The 22,517-nt window shown below is 46.5% G+C and overlaps 1 protein-coding gene across 1 annotated transcript in view; it reads left to right on the forward strand.

Annotated features, from left to right (window-relative positions):
• Positions 1-763: 763 nt before the first annotated feature.
• CEACAM20 (CEA cell adhesion molecule 20) overlaps positions 764-22,517 on the forward strand; it is an 82,435-nt gene continuing 60,681 nt past the window's right edge. The window contains exon 1 of the mRNA XM_035712509.2: positions 764-934. The gene's annotated coding sequence lies outside the window, so the exon portion shown is untranslated. The remainder of the gene's footprint in view (positions 935-22,517) is intronic.

Genomic DNA, 22,517 nt, shown 5'->3' on the forward strand with positions numbered 1-22,517 from the left:
TCCATCCCACGCTTAACTGAGCCTGGGCTATGATCAAACGCGCAAACCAGCCTTCAAAATATCAGTTTGGACATTTCTGGCTGCATAACATGGGTGTCCTAACTCAAAATGGTTTGAAACTCTGACATGTACTATCCCATGTAGCAGGGGTTCCTATGATGGGGCAGTTCCTGGGCTGCTGAACACGGCTGCTCAGTGATAACTCCGCAACCCCAGGTCCCGCATCGCCCTTCCCAGCTCTCAGCACGCTGCACCCGAGGTCAACTCCCTCCGCGGACGAAGATGACCGCCACGTGCCCGCCAGCAACTGCAGCCGGGCCCCCAAACCTGAGAAGCGCTGGTCCCTTCCTAGATCTCCTCAAGAGCCAATAACAATTTTCCCATCATCCCCCTGGAGACATCCTCTCGCTCGCCATTGGCCAGAGCCAGGTCACATGACCAGTCGTGGGCCTGGGAGCATCTGATTGGCTCAGTCTTCGGCCAATCAGGATTTTTGTCCTTCCTGAGGGGCTTCGATCCGGAAGCCAGGGCCCAGAAAGAGAGGGAAGGGGCGCTCACGTGGCGCTGGGGCTGGTCCAGCGACGAGGGCAAGGAGGAAGGGGTGCTGCCGAGGCTCCCCAACGGCCTCCGCCAGCGTGTGAGTTCTGCAGCACCCGAGGCGGTTCCCGGCGCCCCCGAGCGCGGGTTCGCAGCCTCCCTTCCTGTGGCCCAGCCTCCAGCGCTTCTGTCCGCAGGACCTCACCCCTAAGAGCAGCCCCATGAAGGTGGAGGGTGGAGTCGGGGCTGGGGCCTGGCCCCTCCTGCCGACAGCCACGGGAAGGAACCATCCTGAAAGTGGGTCGTCTACCCCACACCCGCTTCCAGTTAAGTTACCTGCAGCTTCGGCCCTCCTCCTGCCTGAAACCTCCAGAGGCGCTGAGCCAGCACTGCCCAGGTAAGCGGCCCCGAAGTCCGGACGCACAGAAACTGTGTGTGCCACCCTAACTTTTTAAACCATGAATATTCGGAATTACCTGTTACACAGCGGTAGGTACATCCCTACACGAGGACACCAGGCAGTTCAGTGAGGTAGTATGATGCATATGTGTGTGGGACACACTCGATTTCAATGCTGTTACTATTTTAATTCTTATCCTCCCACCCCCAATAATTTAAAATCAATCTCTTGCGTATATACTTAGGCTGAACTGAGAGCCACCTGAGAAGTGGGAAGCAACATTGAACAATGGCAATACAATGTGAGCTATATGTGTTTTAAAATCGTCTAGTATGGGTATCCCTGGGTGGCTCAGCGGTTTAGTGCCTGCCCCTTTGGCCCAGGGCATGACCCTGGAGTCCCAGGTCCTGATCCCGAGGTCCTGGGATTGAGTCCCACATCGGGCTCCCCGCAGGGAGCCTGCTTCTCCCTCTGCCTGTGTCTCTGCCTTTCTCTGTATGGCTCCCATGAATAAGTAAATAAAATCTTTTAAAAAATGAAAAAAAAATGTGTAGTAGTTACATTAAAAAGCAAAAAGACAGGATAACAGATTATTTTCACCTGCTTGGCACTCCCTCTATAAAATCTATTTCAGGTGGTCGTCATTTTGGTGGATTTGGATCAGTAATTGTATTGAAGCTAAATGTAACATATGTTGAGTTGTGAGAATCCTTGAAAATTATCTCTTGAAACAGGGGTATGAAGAGCTATTTTTATTTTATTTTATTTTATTATTTTTTAAATAAATTTATTTTTTATTGGTGTTCAATTTACCAACATACAGAATAACACCCAATGCTCATCCCGTCAAGTGCCCCCCTCAGTGCCCGTCACCCATTCACCCCCACCCCCCGCCCCTCCTCCCCTTCCACCACCCCTAGTTCATTTCCCAGAGTTAGGAGTCTTTATGTTCTGTCTCCCTTTCTGATATTTCCCACACATTTCTTCTCCCTTCCCTTCTATTCCCTTTCACTATCGTTTATATTCCCCAAATGAATGAGACCATATAATGTTTGTCCTTCTCCAACTGACTTATTTCACTCAGCATAATACCCTCCAGTTCCATTCACATTGAAGCAAATGGTGGGTATTTGTCATTTCTAATGGCTGAGTAATATTCCATTGTATACATAAACCACATCTTCCTTATCCATTCATCTTTCGATGGACACTGAGGCTCCTTCCACAGTTTGGCTATTGTGGACATTGCTGCTAGAAACATTGGGGTGCAGGTGTCCCGGCGTTTCATTGCATCTGTATCTTTGGGGTAAATCCCCAACAGTGCAATTGCTGGGTGGTAGGGCAGGTCTATTTTTAACTCTTTGAGGAAACTCCACACAGTTTTCCACAGTGGCTGCACCAGTTCACATTCCCACCAACAGTGTAAGAGGGTTCCCTTTTCTCCACATCCTCTCCAACATTTGTGGTTTCCTGCCTTGTTAATTTTCCCCATTCTCACTGGTGTGAGGTGGTATCTCATTGTGATTTTGATTTGTATTTTCCTGATGGCGAGTGATGCAGAGCATTTTCTCATGTGCTTGTTGGCCATGTCTATGTCTTCCTCTGTGAGATTTCTCTTCATGTCTTTTGCCCATTTCATGATTGGATTGTTTGTTTCTTTGCTGTTGAGTTTAATAAGTTCTTTATAGATGTTGGAAACTAGCCCTTTATCTAATAGGTCATTTGCAAATATCTTCTCCATTTCTGTAGGTTGTCTTTGAGTTTTGTTGACTGTATCCTTTGCTGTGCAAAAGCTTCTTATCTTGATGAAGTCCCAATAGTTCATTTTTGCTTTTGTTTCTTTTGCCTTCGTGGATGTATCTTGCAAGAAGTTACTGTGGCCGAGTTCAAAAAGGGTGTTGCCTGTGTTCTCCTCTGAAGAGCTATTAACTAAAGAAAAACTAGATGAGAATATAATATTGTTATATATTTGGAGAGTCACTGATTTTAGTGTTCCTTACCAAAAAGATTGTCTTGACACGCTGTTATTTTTTTAAGTTTTTATTTAAATTCCCATTAGTTAATGTACAGTGTAATATTAGTTTTGGGTGTACAATTTAGTGATTCAACACTTCCATACAGTACGCGGTGCTCATCACAACAGGTGCCCTCTTTAACCCGAGTCTCCTATTTCACCCATCCCCCCCCAGCCCACTCCCCTCCTGTAACCATCAGTTTGTTCTCTATAGTTAAGAATCTGTTTCTTCTTTCTTTCTTTCTTTCTTTCTTTCTTTCTTTCTTTCTTTCTTTCTTTTCTTTCTTTTCTTTCTTTTCTTTCTTTTCTTTCTTTCCTTCTTTCTTTCTTCCTTCCTTCCTTCCTTCCTTCTTTCTTTTTCTTTTCTTTTCTTTTCTTTTCTTTTCTTTTCTTTTCTTTTCTTTTCTTTTCTTTCTTTTCTTTCATTATATTTACTTATTCATAGAGACACACAGAGAGAGGCAGAGACATAGGCAGAGAGAGAAGCAGGCTCCCTGTGGGGAGCCCGATGTGGGACTCAATCCCAGGACCTCGGGATCAGGACCTGAGCCAAAGGCAGATGCCCAACCATGGAGCCACCCAGATGCTCTGTTTTTGCCCCTTTCTTTCATTTCCCTTTGCTGGTTGTTTTCTTTCTTAAATTCTACATATGATTGAAATAATATGATATTTGTCTTTCTCTGACATACATCGCGTAGCATAATACTCTCTAGCTCCATCTATGTCATTGCATAATACTCTCTAGCTCCATTGCAAGATTTCATTCTTTTTAAAGGCTGACTTACACTCCATTGCATGTATATGTCACATCTTTTTTTTTTTTCCCTCTCTTTTCTAGGATTAGAGTCAGGATGAGGGTGAAGATATGTATGTAAGTATCTTGCAGTTCACAGCCCTCTCCAGAAAGTTAGGGTCAGAAGTTAGGGGTTTGGAGTAGGAGATAGGGTTAAGGTATTTGCCTCACATCCTGAGGTTTGAGACCTCTCCAGTGAACAAACCCTCAGACTTCCGCTGGTGTGAGTGTATAGGCATGGCTGCTATCTACCCAGCTGAAGCAAGGAAGGGATTTGGGGCTCTAAATACTTTTTATTATTTTATTTTTTTAAATTTTATTTATTTTAGAGAGAGAAAGTGTGAGCGAGGGGAAGGGCAGAAGGAGAGGAGCAGACGCCACGCTGAGTGTGGGGCCCAACCTGGGGCTTGATCTCATCACCCTGAGACTATGATCTGGGTTGAAATCAAGAGTTGGCTGCTTAAACAACTGAGCCTGCCAGGTGCCCCTCTAAATACTTTTTAAATTGGTATTCAGTTGGTTCTTGTGTTTTTATATCTCTATACTCACACCATTTTCAGAAATATTACCAATTTTTAAATATTTGGGATCTTCTTCAGAATAACTAGGCCTCTCTCTCTCTCTCTGTCTCTCTCTCTTTTAAATCGTGTTTTGAGGAACCTATTTTCTCAGATCTAGGGTGAGTGTGAGTCTATGTGCTTGATATACTGCAGTTCAAAGATCTCTCCAGACAGGTAGAGTGTAGGGCTTAGGAGTAGGGTTACTGTTAGGGTATGTGACACACTATTAATTTTAATTTTTATTTTTTAAAAGATTTTCTTTATTCATGAGAGACACAGAGAGGCAGAGGGAGAAGCAGGCTTCTCACAGGGAGCCTGATGCAGGATTGGGAATTGAGCCCGAACCAGGGTGTATATGCTGTATGTGGCCAAAGCCACAATACCCTAATTACTAAGCAGGCAAAAATCCAGTTCTTCTTCAGGGGCTACCTCAACTTCCTCTATGGTCCCTTTGATAATGATCCACCACCCTACCCTGCTTCCAAAGCACTGCGCTCATACTGCTTTTGTGGTGTTCATCATGTTTAGTTGAAGGAATGCCTCCAAGCTACTCTGGGCTACCCAGAGTCAGGATGCGGCTGTGTTCTGTGCACCAAAGCCCCCAAGCAAGGGCCCACGGGAAGCACTGAGCACAGACTTACTTGATTGGTATAAGAGGTGCATTCTGTGTCAGAGAGATACTTTCCACTCCTGCATATCAGAAACCTCAGCAGAGCTTTGTGAACCTGCGTAGCTGGGCTCCATGCCAAACCCGCTAAATCAGTGTCTTGCAGGGGTGGGTCTGGATTTGTGCATTTGGGGGCAGAAGCTCCACAGATGATTCTAATATGGGAACAATTGAGTTTGTAAAAAGGTCAGAGTAGACTGAACTGCCAGGGTAAGTTGGTAGAGGAGGGGCCATGTACTACAACGTTTCGGGGAAGAGTGTATCAGATCAAGTAAAAAGAAAAAAAAAAAAACAAAGTACAGACATGAATGTAAGGATGACAGTAAGGAGACCAGTTTTTTGAATAGGTTTATGTGAGAGTAATACTGGGTAACTGAATAAGCATGATAGGCCCTGTTCACATGGACTTTGAACATCTGTGCACAGTCAGGCAGTCAGCAGAGCCTGAGCATCTTAGAGACAGGCACACGGCTGAATCTTATTGTCACGCAAGTGGATGCTCAGGAAGAGGATAGCTTGCTTAGGGAAAAGAATGAGGAAGGCCTCCTTGGCAAGAAAAATATTTCTTTGAAGATCTTTCTTCAGAAATTTACCAGTTAAAGTATCATAGAATTTTAGAACTAAAAATACATATTTAGGGGCAGCCTGGGTGGCTCAGTGGTTTAGTGCCACCTTCAGCCCAGGGCCTGATCCTGGAGACCCGGGATCAAGTCCCACGTCGGGCTCCCTGCATGGAGTCTGCTTCTCCCTCTGCCTGTGTCTCTGCCTCTCTCTCTCTCTCTCTCTCTCATGAATGAATAAATAAAAATCTTTAAAAAAATACATATTTATCCTCTGTGCTTAAGTAGAATTCTGTAGAATATGAATTCCTCGTTGAAAAAAAAGAAATAGTTTCGTAATTAAATAAATTTTGGGGACACCCCCGGTGGCGCAGCAGTTTAGCGCCGCCTGCAGCCCGGGGTCTGATCCTGGAGATCCAGGATCGAGTCCCGCGTCAGGCTCCCTGCATGGAGCCCGCTTCTCCCTCTGCTTGTGTCTCTGCCTCTCAGTCTCTCTCTCTCTCTCTGAATAAATAAATTAAAAAAAAACTTAAATAAATTTTGGGATTAAAAAAGCAAAAGAAACGGTATAATTAATTTTAATAATATATTTTATTTAACCCAGTGTATCCAATATGTTGTCATTTCAACTTATAGTCAATATAAAAAATTACTGAAATGCTTTACAGTCTTTTTTTTTTAATGTAATCATTTTTCATCCCAAATCCCAGTTTATACTTGGCAGCATGTTTCACAGCAGACCACCAGCATTTCAAGTGCTTACTAGCCACACGTGACCACCAGCTAGTGGCTGCTGTTGGTGGACTGTGGCAGGTTCTAAAGTGTGCACAGTAAAGTAGGATCAGAGAGGTTTGGAGTTTGGCTCAAGGGCACACAGCAGGGCCCAGCTCTGCACTCTTCTCAGCCCCTGGCTTTCCCTAGGAGTTGGGGTCTGCCCCATAGCACAATCCAAGTCAATGGCACTCAAATTCTACATTCAAGAATCATCTGGGGAGCTTGTTAAGATGACAGTTCCAGCCCTACTCCAGACCTATAGTATCAGAACCTCTGGGAATGGAAGCCAGGAATCTGCATGAACAAACTCCTAGTGATTCTGACGCACATTTGTGGGGTATACTTGAAGGATCACTGCTTCCAGCACATTGGAATCACTTGGAAAGCTTTTCAGAATGCCAGTGCCCAGGCTATACCCCTGAGCAACCAGATCATAATCTCTGAGGGTGGACCAGAATATCCATATACTTTAAAAATCAACTTTATTGAAGTATAATTTACATTCATTAAAATGCACCCATTTTATGTGTAAGTTTTGATGTATTTTGACCCATGTAACTCCACTATAGTCAAGATACAGTACATCTTGGTGACCCCAAAGGATTCCTTTGTGACTCTTTGCAGTTAATTCCCCCACCCAAGGCAGCACTGACAGGCCTTTTTAAAAAGATTACATTTGGGCAGCCAGGGTGGCTCAGCGGTTTAGCGCTGCCTTCGGCCCAGGGCGTGATCCTGAAGACCCAGGACCGAGTTCCGCATTGGGCTCCTTTCACAGAGCCTGCTTCTCCCTCTGCCTGTGTCTCTCCCCCGCCCCTTTCAGTCTCTCATGAATAAATAAATAAAATCTTTAAAAAAATAAAAAGATTAGATTTGCCTCTCTTAGTATTTCTTACCAGTGGAATCACCAGAATGCACTATTTTGTACATTTTGAACACTCATTTCACTCAGCATAATGTTTTTGAAATTCAGCCATGTGCCTTCCAAAAAGACAGTTCTAACCTTGTGCCTGCTGATGGTTTAGGGATACCATGAGACATGTACAGCTGTGCCTTCGTCCCTGTTGTTCCCTTTGCCTGGGGCACCCTTAATCTTTTCTTCAGGTGTCCAAAAGACACCTGATGCTTTCTGCTCTCAGCCCCAGTTCCTCCTCCCTAGAGAACACTAACAAATGGACGCCTGGGTGGCTCAGTAGTTGAGCATCTGCCTTCGGCTCAGGTCGTGATCCCAGGGTCCTGGGATCAAGTCCCGCATCTGGCTCCCTATAGGGAGCCTGCTTCTCTTCCCTCTGCCTGTGTCTCTGCTTCTCTCTCTGTATCTCTCATGAATAAATAAAATCTTAAAAAAAAAAACCCACTAACAAATGTGGCTAAGGACTAGTTAGTTCTGGTAGCTGAGGAGGCGCTGCCTGGGTCAGGGCACCCTCTGTTCTTCTCCCAGAGGCTCTGAGAGGCCTCCAACTCATCTTCCTATCCCTAAATCGCCAGTCCATCCTCCAGGGGCCACCAGATTCTTGTTGCTTGGCTATGACCCTGTTTTTCTGGCTGTAACAGTATCAAGCTTTTGTGACTCTGCCACCCCATCCTGTACCATCTTACCAAGCTCTCCCCAGAAGCTGGTATGGGGATACACCGCCTCAATCTAGTAGTTCTTATACCTCCTTTTCTCACCACATGAAGGTGTGGACCGGGATGCTGCTGCCTCACAGCACCCAATTGGATGTGCTCTGTGTAAATGGTGCCTCCTGGTGGTAGAGGTGTGTATTTTGGGGCTCACAGGTAAGGGCTCACTGTGACTGCCGCATGGGGAGACTGGGGTATTAATTAGTGTTGACTCCCAGTCAGGAAGGGACCTTGCCCCTGAGTGGGACTGTGATGGTTTCTCTTTTGAGAAGGAGAAGGCTGGCCTCTAACAGAAGATTAACGAGACAGGAGAGAAGGACGTAGCAGGAGGTCTTAAAGGGCCTTGTGCTAGCTCCCCAGGCCACCACCTGCCCGGGTGAGCTACAACCACTGGCCCACTGGTGGTGATTCCTTTTTGGTGGAATCAGTTCTCCAAACATCTGTCAGGAGAATTCTCAATTTAGAGGGCCTAGGGGCTGAAGGTTCAGGTTGCCCTCCAGCTCTACAGAAGGAATAAGATTTTGTAAGAGATTCCCCTGATATTCGTTCCCTTTTCTTACTTGGTAATACAAACCTTGCTTTGTCAATGGATACATTGGAGCCTAGCAAAAATTACATTGTGTATGTTCCCCTGAGCTAACTATGGCCATGTGACTACATTTTGACCAAAGTAAAAGTGTTGTATGGGACTTCAAGGCAAACATTTTTTGCCCTTAAAAAAAGTTTCTCTAACCCCTTTTCCTTTTCACTACTGACTGGAATGTAGATGTGACAGCTGGAGTTCTAGGAGCCCTATTGGGTCACAACTTATGGACTGAAGAGGACAGCAATAATATGAAAGGAGACTGGGTCCCCCTGATGATGAAGTGCCACATTAGCTCTGGGTACCCTGTCTCCAGATCCCATTTTTGTAAAAGCGAATTAAACTTCTGTCTTGTTTAAGGTATTTGATTTTGGGTTTTCTATTATTTACTAGCTGAATCTAGTCATGATAGAACACTGTCAGGGAGGAGGAATATATCTTGTCAAGGCAGGTGTATGCCTTGAGATTCTTTTGGGTCCACAGGGCAGGAAGCCACATTGAGGTAGTTTAAGGAAACTGAGGAATTTTTTATAAGGGAGTTCCAAGGTAGGAGTGGGGCTGTGCCTTAGGGACACCCAGAACCAGAGGCTCAAACTGCTGCAGGATATTTTTTTTTCTCTCTCACATCTGCCTCTGTGCCCTCAATTAATTCTTGTCTCTTATACTTTCTCCACAGAAGCCAGAACATAGCTCCTTACCCTCAGGTTCTCTGGGGCTCATGGTTTTGGGCACTCGGAGGGAGATATGAATCCCAAGTGAGCACAGGTGCAGTCCTTGGTTTTAGCAGGGCCTGTGGTGTGCTGGAAGGGTCCTGGCTCGGGTGGGAGCTTCCCTGCATTGAGGCCTCTGGAGCCACATCCACTGCTACCTCCCCTAGCCTCTATTCCCCCCTTCCCTTTTGCCAATGTCCTTTTTCCTGATTGTTCCAACTGGAATAGTCATTCTTCCATTAAAATCTGGGGCTCCTGGATGAATTGAACAGTGTGAGGAAATGTGGGTGATGTAATAGGCACTAAAATAAAAGTCGGATAAAACTCTTTATTCCTGAAACCACTGAGCTCAGGAGTGTGTCTGTCTGTCTGTCTGGGTTTGAATCCCAGACTTTACACTTGCTGGTTTGTAGCTGTGGCCTTGAGCAAAGCACCACTCAGTCTTCCTTTTGTCCTTTGAGAGGAGGAGATCCTGTTGTGAGGACCAAATGGGACAGCACATGTGGTGCCCCTGCGACACAGGAGGTACTTGCCAAATGTTAATTATCAGGGTTGTTACAGACTTTGTCCCTTTCAGGGGCTCCTGGAGCCTATTCCAACTAGCTTGGTGAGCTGTTAACTATCCCTCTAATGAACACTCCTTTCATAGCTTGAAATTAGCTATAGTGGGAGTATGCATGCCATGGGGCTTGATAAAAATGACAAATGAGGGCTGCCTGCTGCACCCTGTTTCCCGAATGTTCTTGTTCTTCTCTCATGCCCACCTCTCTTCTGAGACCCAGAACAATCCATTCAACTGTCTCCTGCAGGTTGCCACTTGCAGACCACAGGCCCTTGAAATCCCCATGTGGGAATTCAACTTGTCGCCTCTACTCTGTGCACCTCTGTGGTGAACCCTGTCTGCCATTTACCCCGTTATCCTCAGCCCTCCCTACACATTGGGGTGGGAGGGAAGGAAACCTTCTCTATCCTCAGGATCTTCCAGCTGGACTGAGAATTAAGTGCACATTAGGTTCACAAGAGAGGAAAAAAACCCCAGAGTTTTAGTTATGAGCCCACAGAGGTCCAATAATGAAACTGAGACCTGAAGAAATGAGTAATGCACAGTTTTTATATTTTATTTAGACAAAGAGATGGTAAATCTGTGAAGAATTGACAGGACAAAGAAACCTTAGCTTTGGGAGTTTCAGTTAGTAAGGAATCCGAAACAGAATTTGCCCTGGGGTAGTAAATTAATAAAAAGTAACAAGCCTTGTTTAAACAGCCTTCTGGGGCCCTGAATTTCCTTTATCTGGTGATAATAAGGATGTCTCTTTACCTTCTGGTACAGGGAGAGCACTTTTCACATGGGACATTTATTTCCTGCTGTCAGGGGGACAGAGGAGGGTCTGAGTATCCTTCTTGTACAGGCTGACTCCTAAGTAACTTTAAAATCAACATGCCAGGGGTGTCTGGGTGGCTCAGTCAGTTAAGTGTCTGACTTTTGCTCAGGTCATGATCCTGGGTCCTGGGATCCAGCTCTGCGTTGGGCTCCTTGCTTAGCAGAGACTCTTCTTCTCCTTCTCCCTCTGCCTCTCCCCATGCCTCCCACTCATGCACACACTGTTTCTCTCAAATAAATAAAATCTTTTTAAAAAATCAGTATGCCAAAGTGGCGCATTTTAGGGCCACCTGCCCTTCCCTATAGGGTCATCTGCAGCTCTTCTCACACCCCCTTCCAGTCTATCAAAAATTCCATTAGTTCTCCTCCAGAATTTCTCCAGAATCCCCTATTAGTTCCCTACTCTCTGCCCCCTACCCATCCCCAGGCAACCACTGGTCCACTTTCTGTCACTGTAGGTTAATTTGCATTTTCCCATCTTTTTATATAAATGGATTCACAGAGCAGGTACTCTTTGCTTTTGTCTGGCTGCTTTTACTCAGCATAATCACTGTGACCTTTTCTCTACATTGCTACAGCAGCAGCAGCTCCTTCCTTGTTTTCTCACTGTGTGGTAATCCCTTGTTTGGATACCCCACAGTGTGTTTCTCCGTTCTCCTGTTGATGGACATCTGGACTGTCCCAGTTTCAAAAAACTAGGAATAACTTGGTCCGAGCAGTGCAACCTATGGTCTGGGTCATGGTGGTCACGTCTCCCTGTCTACCTGCCCTTGTCCCCTTTCATCTTTCCCCCACTAGTAGCCACAGGGATTCCATGAAAACCTAAGTCATGTCTTGCCCCTTCCCTGCTCTGTGGCAAGCAGGGCAAGACCTAGGTCCTTATCATACCCACATGCCACCCCCTCCCTCTGGGTTACCTCATTTCCTCCTCTTTCCTCACTGGGTGTCCTCCAGGCCCACCTTCCATGCTCTTTGGTCCTCCACATCTGCACCATGGCCCCTGCATGGGTGGGTGTGAGTCTGCCTCTGGCCTGGCTCCTCCCTCTAGATGTTCCTCCTGTGGATCTGTTCTCTCACCCCCTTCAGCTCCCTGCACAAGTGTCTCCTCCCCAGAGAGCCCTCCCGACATTTCTCATCTCCCTCCCCTGCTTCCTTTGCACAGCTCTGACCACCTGCTCATGTACCTCCTCATTTACCTCCTTGCTTTGTTCGTTGGCTGCTCAGCTTACTAAGTAGCTATGGAATGCCCAGGTCTGACTGGCTATTCCAGTTCTTCTGTGCCACTCGAAGCCTCATCCAGATCTTCCTTACCTTCCCCAATGGCAGTCCCATTGCCCTTCCCCTGGTGATCACAACCTCACCCATCACCACCCAATCCCAGCAAACTCTCCTAAAAGCACCCCTGAGCATCTGGTTGCTGGCACTCCACACTGTTTTGTTATTACTCCCATTAAAGCATATTTTTCACACTGTCAAAAGGCAAGTCTCAAGCATTGCCTTGCCAGGTAATCCCAGCCAGTAGAGTATACACATGTTTTTCAGTGGCTCAGACTTTCACATCTTGGACTCACCTCTCACTTTCCCTCACGCTCAGCCATGGTGAGTCGCTTTGTGCCTAGGCACTTGCTTCCTCCAGGGAGTCATGATGATGACTCGCACTTCACCCTGTCGTGAGATGATTCAAGGCACATAAAATCCCTCGCATGGAGAAGAAATTTAATAAAAGTCCATTCCCTCTGTGCTGGAGGCCATCCAGATGTGTCAGGCCTGGTGTTCGTGTTTGGGAAATTTATGGTCCAGTGAAGGGCAATGCTGTCAGAGCCATAAGGGAGGGGAACCAGTGTTCTGGGACTCCTGGGGTGGGAGCCTCCTCCTTGGTGTAGAAAGGTGGGTCTGTGTTTCTTCCTTCGTTCATTCATTCATCATCCAACCTTGAAGTGTCAGCTGACTTCCAGCTGGCAGGAGTGGGTGGGGAGTGGTGATTGGGGGGAGGGAGTGGCTATGGGAGGAAGAGGTCCCCTGGTGGAGGGAACAGAGTGGGCACTGGGTTGTGTCAGGGCCACCTCGGAAGGGACAATGTCCTGTGGATCTCCATGAGGAAGTCTGACTTTATCTCTGCCAAAATGCAGAACTCACTGTCCCATTTTTTTCCTTCAAATCCTTCAGTGGCTCATCTTTGCTACTGAATCAGAATCAGCTCTATTTGTCCCTGTGGCTTCTGTGAACCCACACCATCCTCTCTTGAGCCGTGTTGGGCCTTTACCTGGTGCACCAAACCACTCACACTTCCTGCATTTCTTTCAACTAGATTCTGTTCTTTGCCCTCTGGGTCTGGTTGCCACATTCCCATGGATGTGACTTCATCTCAAAGCCTTTGCTTTAGCCCCAGGCAGGTTGGAGCCTCCACTCTTCTCCCACGTCCTCTGTTTTCACGCCTGTTCTGGCTATCCTCAGTGTGTTCTCCGTGGCAAGTTTCTTACTACCGACCCTACTAGGCTGTGAGAGTCTTTAGGGTGGGACTGGATCTTAGCCATCTTTGTACCCCCAGATGTACCAAGTGTGCCACTAGGGAAGAGGGGCCATTGTGGACCCAAAGAACGGAGTCTTGTCTGGGTGCTGGGAGGTTCACGGTACCTTCAGCAAAACCAGAATTACACAGGGTTTTCACTCCTTTTGTGCCTGTTGGTGCTATTACACCTGCTAATGAAGGGAATACCCCTGTGTCCTCACTACCATGTCCCCAAAACATACACACCCGGCCCTTTGAAGGGGGTTGCCCTTCTACCAGAAATTGCTCTGGATTTCCCTTGTGATGTTGGCTTGGAGACATCAAACCAGCGGCTCCTAGACACATATTGCCTGGCCCGCATGGTGCTTGGAAAATATCTTCAATGAGTCACCAACATTTACCAGTGCAAAGATGGTGTGTAAAAAGCCCAGATTTCCAAGTTCTATTGAAAAACAGCAAGATTGGCCACGCCGGTCCATGTCCCTGCAGGACAGCCAGCGTGCTGCTCTCCTTCTGTACCCTCCTGGTCCCCCTCATCCTCCGTTCTAAGGTTTGCCCCCTCTCTACTCTGTCAGTGAGGTCTTTGCCCTCTGGTTTCTAGTTGGGTGCCACCATGCAGACGTCTTTGAGAGTCTGGAGGGAGAAGATGGTGTCTCAGGCTTGGATCCCTCAACGCTGCCTCAGCTGGCTGTGCTCCACTGCAGAAGGCCACAGATCCTGTGGGGCAGCCCGTCCTTTATCCCTAGCTTCACTTCTGGCTCTTTCTGGGTCTTGGCACCCTCTCCCCTGCTTCTTCACACCTCTCAGCTGTTAGTCCCGAGGAGCCACCACACCCACGGCAGGTTTCCTTGACCCTGCCCACACCTCCTCAAACCATTACATGCTCTTCAGATAGTCTGTCTGCAGGCCATCTGTTTCCTGTCAGGACACTGACTGAAACACCCCGAAACCCACCCTCCCTGGGCCTCTCAACCCTAACACACAGTGTTCAGTGACATCTGTGGAGCATAATACGGATGCATAAATGTGCACCCATCCTAAGTGTAAAGCAGACTGCACACACCAGGTTAACTAGAACCCGGATCAAAGTCAGAACATTTTCCCCGTTCCCAGCCCACCCCCACCCTACTTCCCCTCCTAGTCATTATCCTCCAGAGGGAAGCACAATCCTGTCTTGTAGGGCATAGGTTTGCTCTGCCTGCCCTTGTACTTTCTGCATAAATGGAATCAACCATCATGCACTCCTGGGTCTGACCTTTTACCCAACATTACGTCAGCAGGACTCATTCGTATGGTTGCCTGAATTGTGTTGTTGAACCCCGTGAAGCTGCTCATGTTCAGTTTCTGGTCCACATAACACTTTATCTGGTTTTACCTGCAGGAGTATTTGTTCCCATCCTGTGTAGAATGTTGTCATCCAGGGAGACTGGCAGTGTGTTTAGCGATCCACTCGGGTGGGCATCTGGATTATGTCATCATATTTGTGTTGTGCTCTCCTTGCAGCAGACTTTTTTTAAACAGATTTTTTTTAAAGATTTTATTTATTTATTCATGAGAGACACACAAAGAGAGGCAGAGACATAGGTAGAGGGAGAAGCAGGCTCCCTGCTGGGAGCCCAATGCGGGACTCGATCCTGGGACCAAGGCGTCCCTCCTTGTAGCAGACTTAAGAGGAAAGTGAAGTTAGGTCTTACAGCTGTGTCTCAGTAGTGTGGAAATAGACGCTGGAGCCAAAGGGCCCTGTAGTTTCTGAAAAAAGGTAGCAGGGAGTGCACCGCTTTGTGCAAGTGTGGGAGAGTCTGTGTGACATGTTTGAATCTGCAGTCTGGGAGTCGCTGGCTGTGCTGCTTTATGTCGTCTGGTTTGGACAGTGTGTTGGTTTCCTTTGCTTCTCTGATATCCAAGTGCTTCTTAACGAGAGGGGTGACAGCAACAAGATCACTTCCTATAGGTCACAGGACCACTTGGGGCACCGCCACCCAGTGGGTGCTGTGTGCTCCCCCCCCAGAACGCCTCTTCAGGGTTGGTGCACCCATCCAGCTGCAGGACTGCCAGCTGCCCTACACTCCCTTCTGGATCCCTCCCTGGAATCACCCTCTTCCAAAAGGAACTGCCAGCATCCTGCCCCATGCAGGTGGTCAGCCATCGGTCACTGTGGGGTACAAAGGCTGACCCCTGTGTTGGTTTGGTTGGGTCTACCAAAACAATGTACCACCAGCTGGAGGCTTGAGTAATGAAATGTATTTCCTCAGAGTTCTGGAGTCCAGAAGCCTAAAGTCAGGACGTCAAGCAGGGTTTGTTCCTTCAGAGGGCAGAAGAGACAGTCTGTTCCAGGCCAGTCCCTGGGCTTCTAGTAGCCTCAGGAGTTCCTTGGCTTGTAGATTATGTTCTCTGTGTGTCTTCACTTCACTTTCTGTCTTCGCTTTCGGGCCCAGAGTCCAGATTTCCCCCTTTTGTAAGAACACAGTCCTATTGAATCAGGGCCTGCCTTACTGACCTCAACTTATCATGTGCAAAAACCCTATTTCCAAAGAAGGTCCCATTCACCAGTCCTGGGAGTTAGAACTTCATCTTTTTGGGGACACAGTTCAACCCATAATAACCCCTTAGCCTCAGTTTGGGACAGTCCGACCTCAGGGCTCTCCAGAGGGTGGGTTGAGTTCTGAGTGGACAGAGGCCTCACTGTCCGTGGGCAGATCAGCTTCCTCTCCACCAGGCCTGGACCCAGGCGCACTCTCAGGCAAACTCCTGCACGCGGCTCCCTGTCTCAGAGTCTGTTCCCAGGGGACCTGAGACTGGGCCAGCACAGGGACACGGAAACTCCCAGAATCAGCTCTGCTGGCACTGAAGGCTGGTAATGTCCTCTGAAGGGCTACCAACCTTAAAGGTAAGACTGCTGCCAATTTGCCAGCAAAAGATGGGTTTGTTTGGGAATAAAAGAGAATCGCAATCTTGGACAAAGAAGCTGTGGCAAAAGCAACCATTGGGAAGTCTGGGGAAGGCACAATTTTTTAAGGAGAGAGAGTCTGTTGGGATGGCTTGTTATGAACCAAAGCCCATTGCAGTAACCTGGAAGTTCAAAGTGTGGCAGCTTCGCACTGCCTGAGCTGTTGCTGGTGGGGCCAGGGAGAGAGGAAACCGTTCCCTCCTCAGGCTGGAGTAGTATCCATGTGCAAGGTCAAGTCTGTGGAACGTCAAGTTCCTCTCTTCCTGTCGGGTCTGCTGTTGACTACCGGGGGTAGGGTGTGAGAGCTCCCCCTGCCCAAACCTCCTGCCTCCATTTTAGTAAGGTGTCCTGTTTTTAATTTTCTTTCTTTCTTTTTCTTTTTTTGTATATTTTTTTTTATTGGAGTTCAATTTGCCAACATATAGTATAACACCCGATTCTCATCTCGTCAAGTGCCCTCCTCAGTGCCCACCTCCCTTTCCACCACCCTTTGTTCGTTTCCCAGAGTTAGGAGTCTCTCAAGTTCTGCCTCCCTCTCTGATTTTTCTCGCTCATTTTCTCTCCTTTCCCCTATAATCCCTTTCACTATTTTTTTATATTCCCCATATGAGTGAAACCATATGATGATTGTCCTTCTCTGATTGACTTACTTCACTCAGCATAATACCCTCCAGTTCCATCCACGTCGAAGCAAATGGTGGCTGTTAGTCGTTTCTAATGACTAATATTCCATTGTATACATATACCTCAGCTTCTTTATCCATTCATCTTTCGATGGACACCAAGGCTCCTTCCACAGTTTGGCTATTGTGGACATTGCTGCTATAAACATTGGGGTGCAGGTGTCTCGGCTTTTCACTGCATCTGTATCTTTGGGGTAAATCCCCAGTAGTGCAATTGCTGGGTTGTAGAGTAGCTCTATTTTTAACTCTTTGAGGAACCTCCACACAGTTTCCCAGAGTGGCTGTACCAGTTCATATTCCCACCATCAGTGCAAGAGGGTTCCCCACAATCAACGTGATAGATCATATCAACAAGAGAAATAACAAGAACCATATGATCCTCTCAATAGATGCAGAGAAAGCATTTGACAAAATACAGCATCCATTCCTGATCAGAACTCTTCAGAGTGTGGGGATAGAGGGAACATTCCTCAGCATCTTAAAAGCCATCTACAAAAAACCCACAGCAAATATTCTCAATGGGGAAAAACTGAGAGCCTTTCCCCTAAGATCAGGAACATGACAGGGATGTTCACTCTCACCACTGCTATTCAACATAGTACTAGAAGTCCTAGCCTCAGCAATCAGACAACAAAAAGAAATAAAAGGCATTCAAATTGGCAACAAAGAAGTCAAACTCTCCCTCTCGCAGATGACATGATACTCTACATAGAAAACCCAAAAGACTCTATCCCAAGATTGCTAGAACTCATACAGCAATTCAGCAGTGTGGCAGGATACAAAATGCCCAGAAATCAGTGGCATTTCTATACACTAACAATGAGACTGAAGAAAGAGAAATTAAGGAGTCAATCCCATTTATAATTGCACCCAAAAGCATAAGATGCCTAGGAATAAACCTAACCAAAGAGGTAAAGGATCTATATCCTAAAAACTACAGAACACTTCTGAAAGAAATTGAGGAAGACACAAAGAGATGAAAAAACATTTCATGCTCATGGATTGGAAGAATTAATATTGTGAAAATGTCCTGCTACCCAGAGCAATTTTACATGTTCGATGCAATCCCTATCAAAATACTGTGGACTTTCTTCAGAGAGTTGGAACAAATAAGATTTGTGTGGAATCAGAAAAGACCCCACATAGCCAGGGGAATACTGAAAAAGAAAACCAATGCCGGGGGCATCACAATGCCAGATTTCAAGCTGTATTACAAAGCTGTGATCATCAAGACAGTGTGGTACTGGCACAAAAACAGACACCTAGATCAATGGAACAGAATAGAGAACCCAGAATGGACCCTCAACAATATGGTCAACTAATATTTGACAAAGCAGGAAAGACTATCCACTGTTCTTCGTTTTCATAGGGCCCACACTTCATGTCCACCACCTGAAGAGAGGTCTGTGTTAGGCTCTGCTGCCGTAGCAGGGCAGTGAAGACCTCATGCTGGATGGCCACGGTTCAAATTCCTGTCTTGCCACGCACTGGCTGTGTGAACTTGGGAGTGACAAGACCTCTCCAGACTTCAGTTTCTTCGTCTCTGATGGAGGGGGGATAATATTAATACCTTTTTCCTAAGTTCAATGTGAGGATTAAATGAACTCATCCACTAAACCTCTTAAAATTGTGCCTGGCACAGAGTAGGCACTCAATAAACACTCACTTTCATTATCCCAGTTTAGATTGAGCTCTGCTGCAGACAGTGCCTCCACATTCCCAAAGGAAGTAGGCTTCTGGCTGCTGACTTTTCTGCTTCCAAGGCTTAGGTGACTTCTAATGACCAGCTTATCTTACATTCATTCATCTCCCTCTGTGAATGTGCTTGCATCGGTCTGAGTGTTGTAAAATTTCAATCACATTGAATACACAAGTGAAAATAAAACTTGGTTTTTGTTATAGAAAGAAAAGGTGCTTAGGTAAATGGCCTGGAAAGTCCACAAAGTCTTGCCAAAGTTTATAAACTAGAACAAGAGAGCCCCAAGTGTAATAATTCCATCCTTTGAAAGACTGGCAAATTTTGAAAAAACAAATGTTCGTTATAAATGCAAAATTAAATCCAAGTGCCTTTCACATGTTTTTTTGTTTTAATTGTAACTTACTTTCTTTTTTTTTTTAATTGTAACTTTCCATTTTGAAAGAGTTTAAGACTCAAGAGGAGTTACAGAAAAAGGACTGGGAGTTCCTTTGTACACCCTTCACCCAGTATACTGTTTCTACTCCCAGCACTTCTGACAGCAAGCATGTAGGTTTCTTTTCTCATACCAACAACCAGTTGTCAGATTCTCCCAACACTGATTGAGGGTCCTGCAGTTCCACTCTGGCACTAACCACCTGGAGTTAGCATCAGACCCCACAGGGGAAGGGCTCAGTCCCACAAGACTTCCACTACTTCAGATGCCAGTCCCAGGCATTGAGTGCCTAGGTCATCCACACTTCTGTTCAACTTGGCTACAAAGTTGGGGGGTTTCCCCAATCCGCCTCCCTTTCAGGTTCAGTAATTTGTTAGTATGGCTCAGTAAAACTCGGGGAAGCACTCAAACGTGCATTTTCTGGTTTATTATAAAGGATACAACTCAGGAACACCAAATGGAAGAGAGACAGAGGGCAAGGTATGGGGAAGGGGTGCACAGAGCTTCCGCGTGCCCTCTCTGAGTCTGCCACCCTTCTGGCACCTAAGTGTATTCAACAACCTGGAAGCTCTCTGAACTCCAGTGTTGAGGGTTTTAAGTAGGTTGTGTTACGTAGGCACGATTGATTAAACCATTGGCCACTAGTGATTAACTCAACCTCCAGGCCCTCTCTCCTCCCTGGATGTCCAGGGTGGGGCTGAAAGTTCTGACCCTCTGACCATGTCTTGGCCTTTCTGGCAATCAGCCCCCACCCTGATGGCCCCCAGTCACATTTTTGGCATAAAGGAGAACTCTGTCACTCTAGATTCCCAAAGCTTTCAGGACTTGTGTGCCAGGAACCCAGAACAAAGACCAATATTGAGTTTTTATTGTATCACACCCAGCTTTCCTCAGTGATCATATTTTATATAACTATACTACCTTGTCAAAATCAGGAAAATTTTTTTTTTCCCTGAATGTATCTTAAGTCTAGTCTAGTGTTAAAATCAGGAAATCGATGTTAGGACAATACTACTAATTCAGTACAGACCTTATCTCGCTGTTTTTTCTTTTTTAGATGTCTTTAAAATACTTAGAAAAACATAAAAATTAAGGAATGAAAAGCCCCTTTCGAGATGGGGTGAATTTTAGGTAAACTCTGCAGAGGAGGGTGGATCTTTGGCTAAGCTGTCTGGTGGGTGCAGGCTTTCCGGCTTTCGGCAAATTCCCCAGCAGCTGTGGTCTGCTCGAGTGTAGTCTGAGCACCAGATGGATGTGGTGTCTTACTGTCAAAGTTTAGACCCCTGGGTGCAGCCAGTCTGTCCCACCCTCACTCGCCTCTGAGAAACAAAACGCTGTGCCAGCAAATTGAAAGGGACGCTCACAGTGTGTTCTGTGTCTCCACCCAGTGGAGAAATACAGAAAAAAACTGCCAAGGGAGCCCCTGCCCCAGACCCCCATGAGGCCCAGCTGGGTAGGAACCATTGGCGCCTACACACAGACTGGCTCCCAGGAATCCCAGTTCCTCGGATTCATTGGTTTATGGTTTGTTCCTCAGATTCTGCTTATTTCTAATTAATTCCTCCTGCTTAAATGAAGACCCAGAGACCGCGCTCAGAGCAGGGAGCTTTTATACCCTGTAGACAAATGTGTGAAGACCTGACAACACAGAGGGGTCGGGGCTATGGGTAGTCAGTGGTGAGGAAGATACAGGTGAATTAACAAGCTTTGTTTGTGCAGATATCTCGGCCCCCGTTTCCCTGTCTCTGGTGATGAGAATGTCCTCTTTCCCCTGGTACAGGGAGGGGACCTCTCATGTGGGAGTTTTATGACCTGTTTCAGGGAAGAAGGGTGAGAGTGACCTTCCTGTGCCTGCTATTACTTAAAATTCCTTCAGCTTAGCATAGTTAGAGTGCCAAGGTGCCATATTTGGGGGTGACGTGCCCTGAACCCCATCAACACAGGGACAGCCTCAATTTTCAACCCAGGTTTGGAGCTTCTGATAAGGCATTTCTGGACTCAGTCTTGCACATTTAACCTCATTTGTAGCTTCTAAGGAAATGGGGCGCTGAATCCTCTTCACAGCCAGACATAATGAATCCCCTTCCACACAGCCCTGCTCTTCTCTGTGCTGATCAAAACATCCTGTCATTCCATAATCATCTCCCGTCTGCTGGTTATCACATCTCCTAGAACCCAGTGTCTTTCCTTTGGAGGGGACTCCCCGTGGGGATTCGAACTCCCCTGCCACCGTGTGAATAAACCTCTCGTCAGCCTGCAAGAAGTATTTCTCAGATCTTTATCAGATTTGCTTTCTCCTGCCTCCTGATTTTGCTGTGAGGGCCAAGAGAGCTAATGCACAGAAAGCACTTAGGAGAGTTCTTGTATCCTGAACTGTATGAGCCACATTCTTTGTTTTTTCAGTATTATGAAGCATCTGGGGCCTTGCTAATTCTGGAGGAGTCCATCTCCCCAGGGTAAAGTGAGATGGCAAAAGGCTTGCCTGTGAGCATGCCTTTCCTATGCAAACTAACCACCTCTGACCAGTTTCTTTATGGTGGAGCTCTCATGTTTTGGGCCACTCTCCCTGCCTGAATCCCAGGGTCAGGCAGCAGACAACTAGGGACAGACAACTAGGGACAGACCTTACACTCCATAGCCTGCTGAAATTATTCATACCAGCCAATTTTAAACCCACTTAGCCTGCTTTACCCGACTGCCCATTTTCTCCTGTAAGAAAAAAAACAACCCACAATCAATACCCTCTCTCACTGCCCTCCCACGGATGTTCTTTCATGTGGCTCTACATGAGAACCGTGACTGTTTCTTTAGTGGCAATCTCCTGATCTGTTGGCCTGACCCTACCTGAATGAAAATAAGATTTAGATTTTCAAACATCCTACATGTGCTCACAATCTCATCTGTCATCACAAACGCCTCTGCTTGCTCACAGCTGTTCTCGACAACACTGCCCACACTGACAAAGTCCTGTACACAAAGCCGGCATTCATGCAAAAGATGCCTCTGAATGCTTGCGTAGGGGAGCTGGGGAGAGGACCTGGATTCCCAAAGAAGGAGGAGGACTCTTTCCTTAGGGCCCACCTGCAGAGCTGCCTGAGCCCAGGGTCTCCCAGCAACCCCCATCCCCCTCCAACCAGCTCCACCTGCTTCTATTCTTGTCCAGATGAGCTTCAGGGCTGGGCATCTTTTCAAATTGAGTGCCAAATGTTATGTGTGTGCCTGCATTTTCATCTTGGAGAGAGGCCTGAAGATCTTTTTTCTGACTCTCTAGGGAATCTGACCCTCCCCCTAGAGATGAACAATCTTGTCTCAGATTTATCTCATCAATATGGTGTGACAGTCACACTAGTAGTTGCCTTTGGTCGAGGGAGAGGGGGTGGTGACTGGGTGGAACAAAAGGGCAGCCTCTGTCACTGGCAGGGTTCTGGCACATACTTATGTTGGTGTTTGCAAGAATTTGAGCTGTATATTTAGCTCTTGCATACTTTTCTCTAACTGCATTAGGAAAATTTGGGAATGTAGTAAAGCAAATGTGGCAAAATGTTAATTGTGAATTTAGGTAAAGGGATATAGGTATTCATTTTACTACTCTTCTCAGTGGGTTTAAAATTTTTAATAATTAAAAGTTGGGTAGAATTACAAGACCC

The sequence above is a fragment of the Canis lupus genome, chromosome 1, assembly GCF_003254725.2.
Source record: "Canis lupus dingo isolate Sandy chromosome 1, ASM325472v2, whole genome shotgun sequence".
NCBI classification, from domain to species: Eukaryota; Metazoa; Chordata; class Mammalia; order Carnivora; family Canidae; genus Canis; species Canis lupus.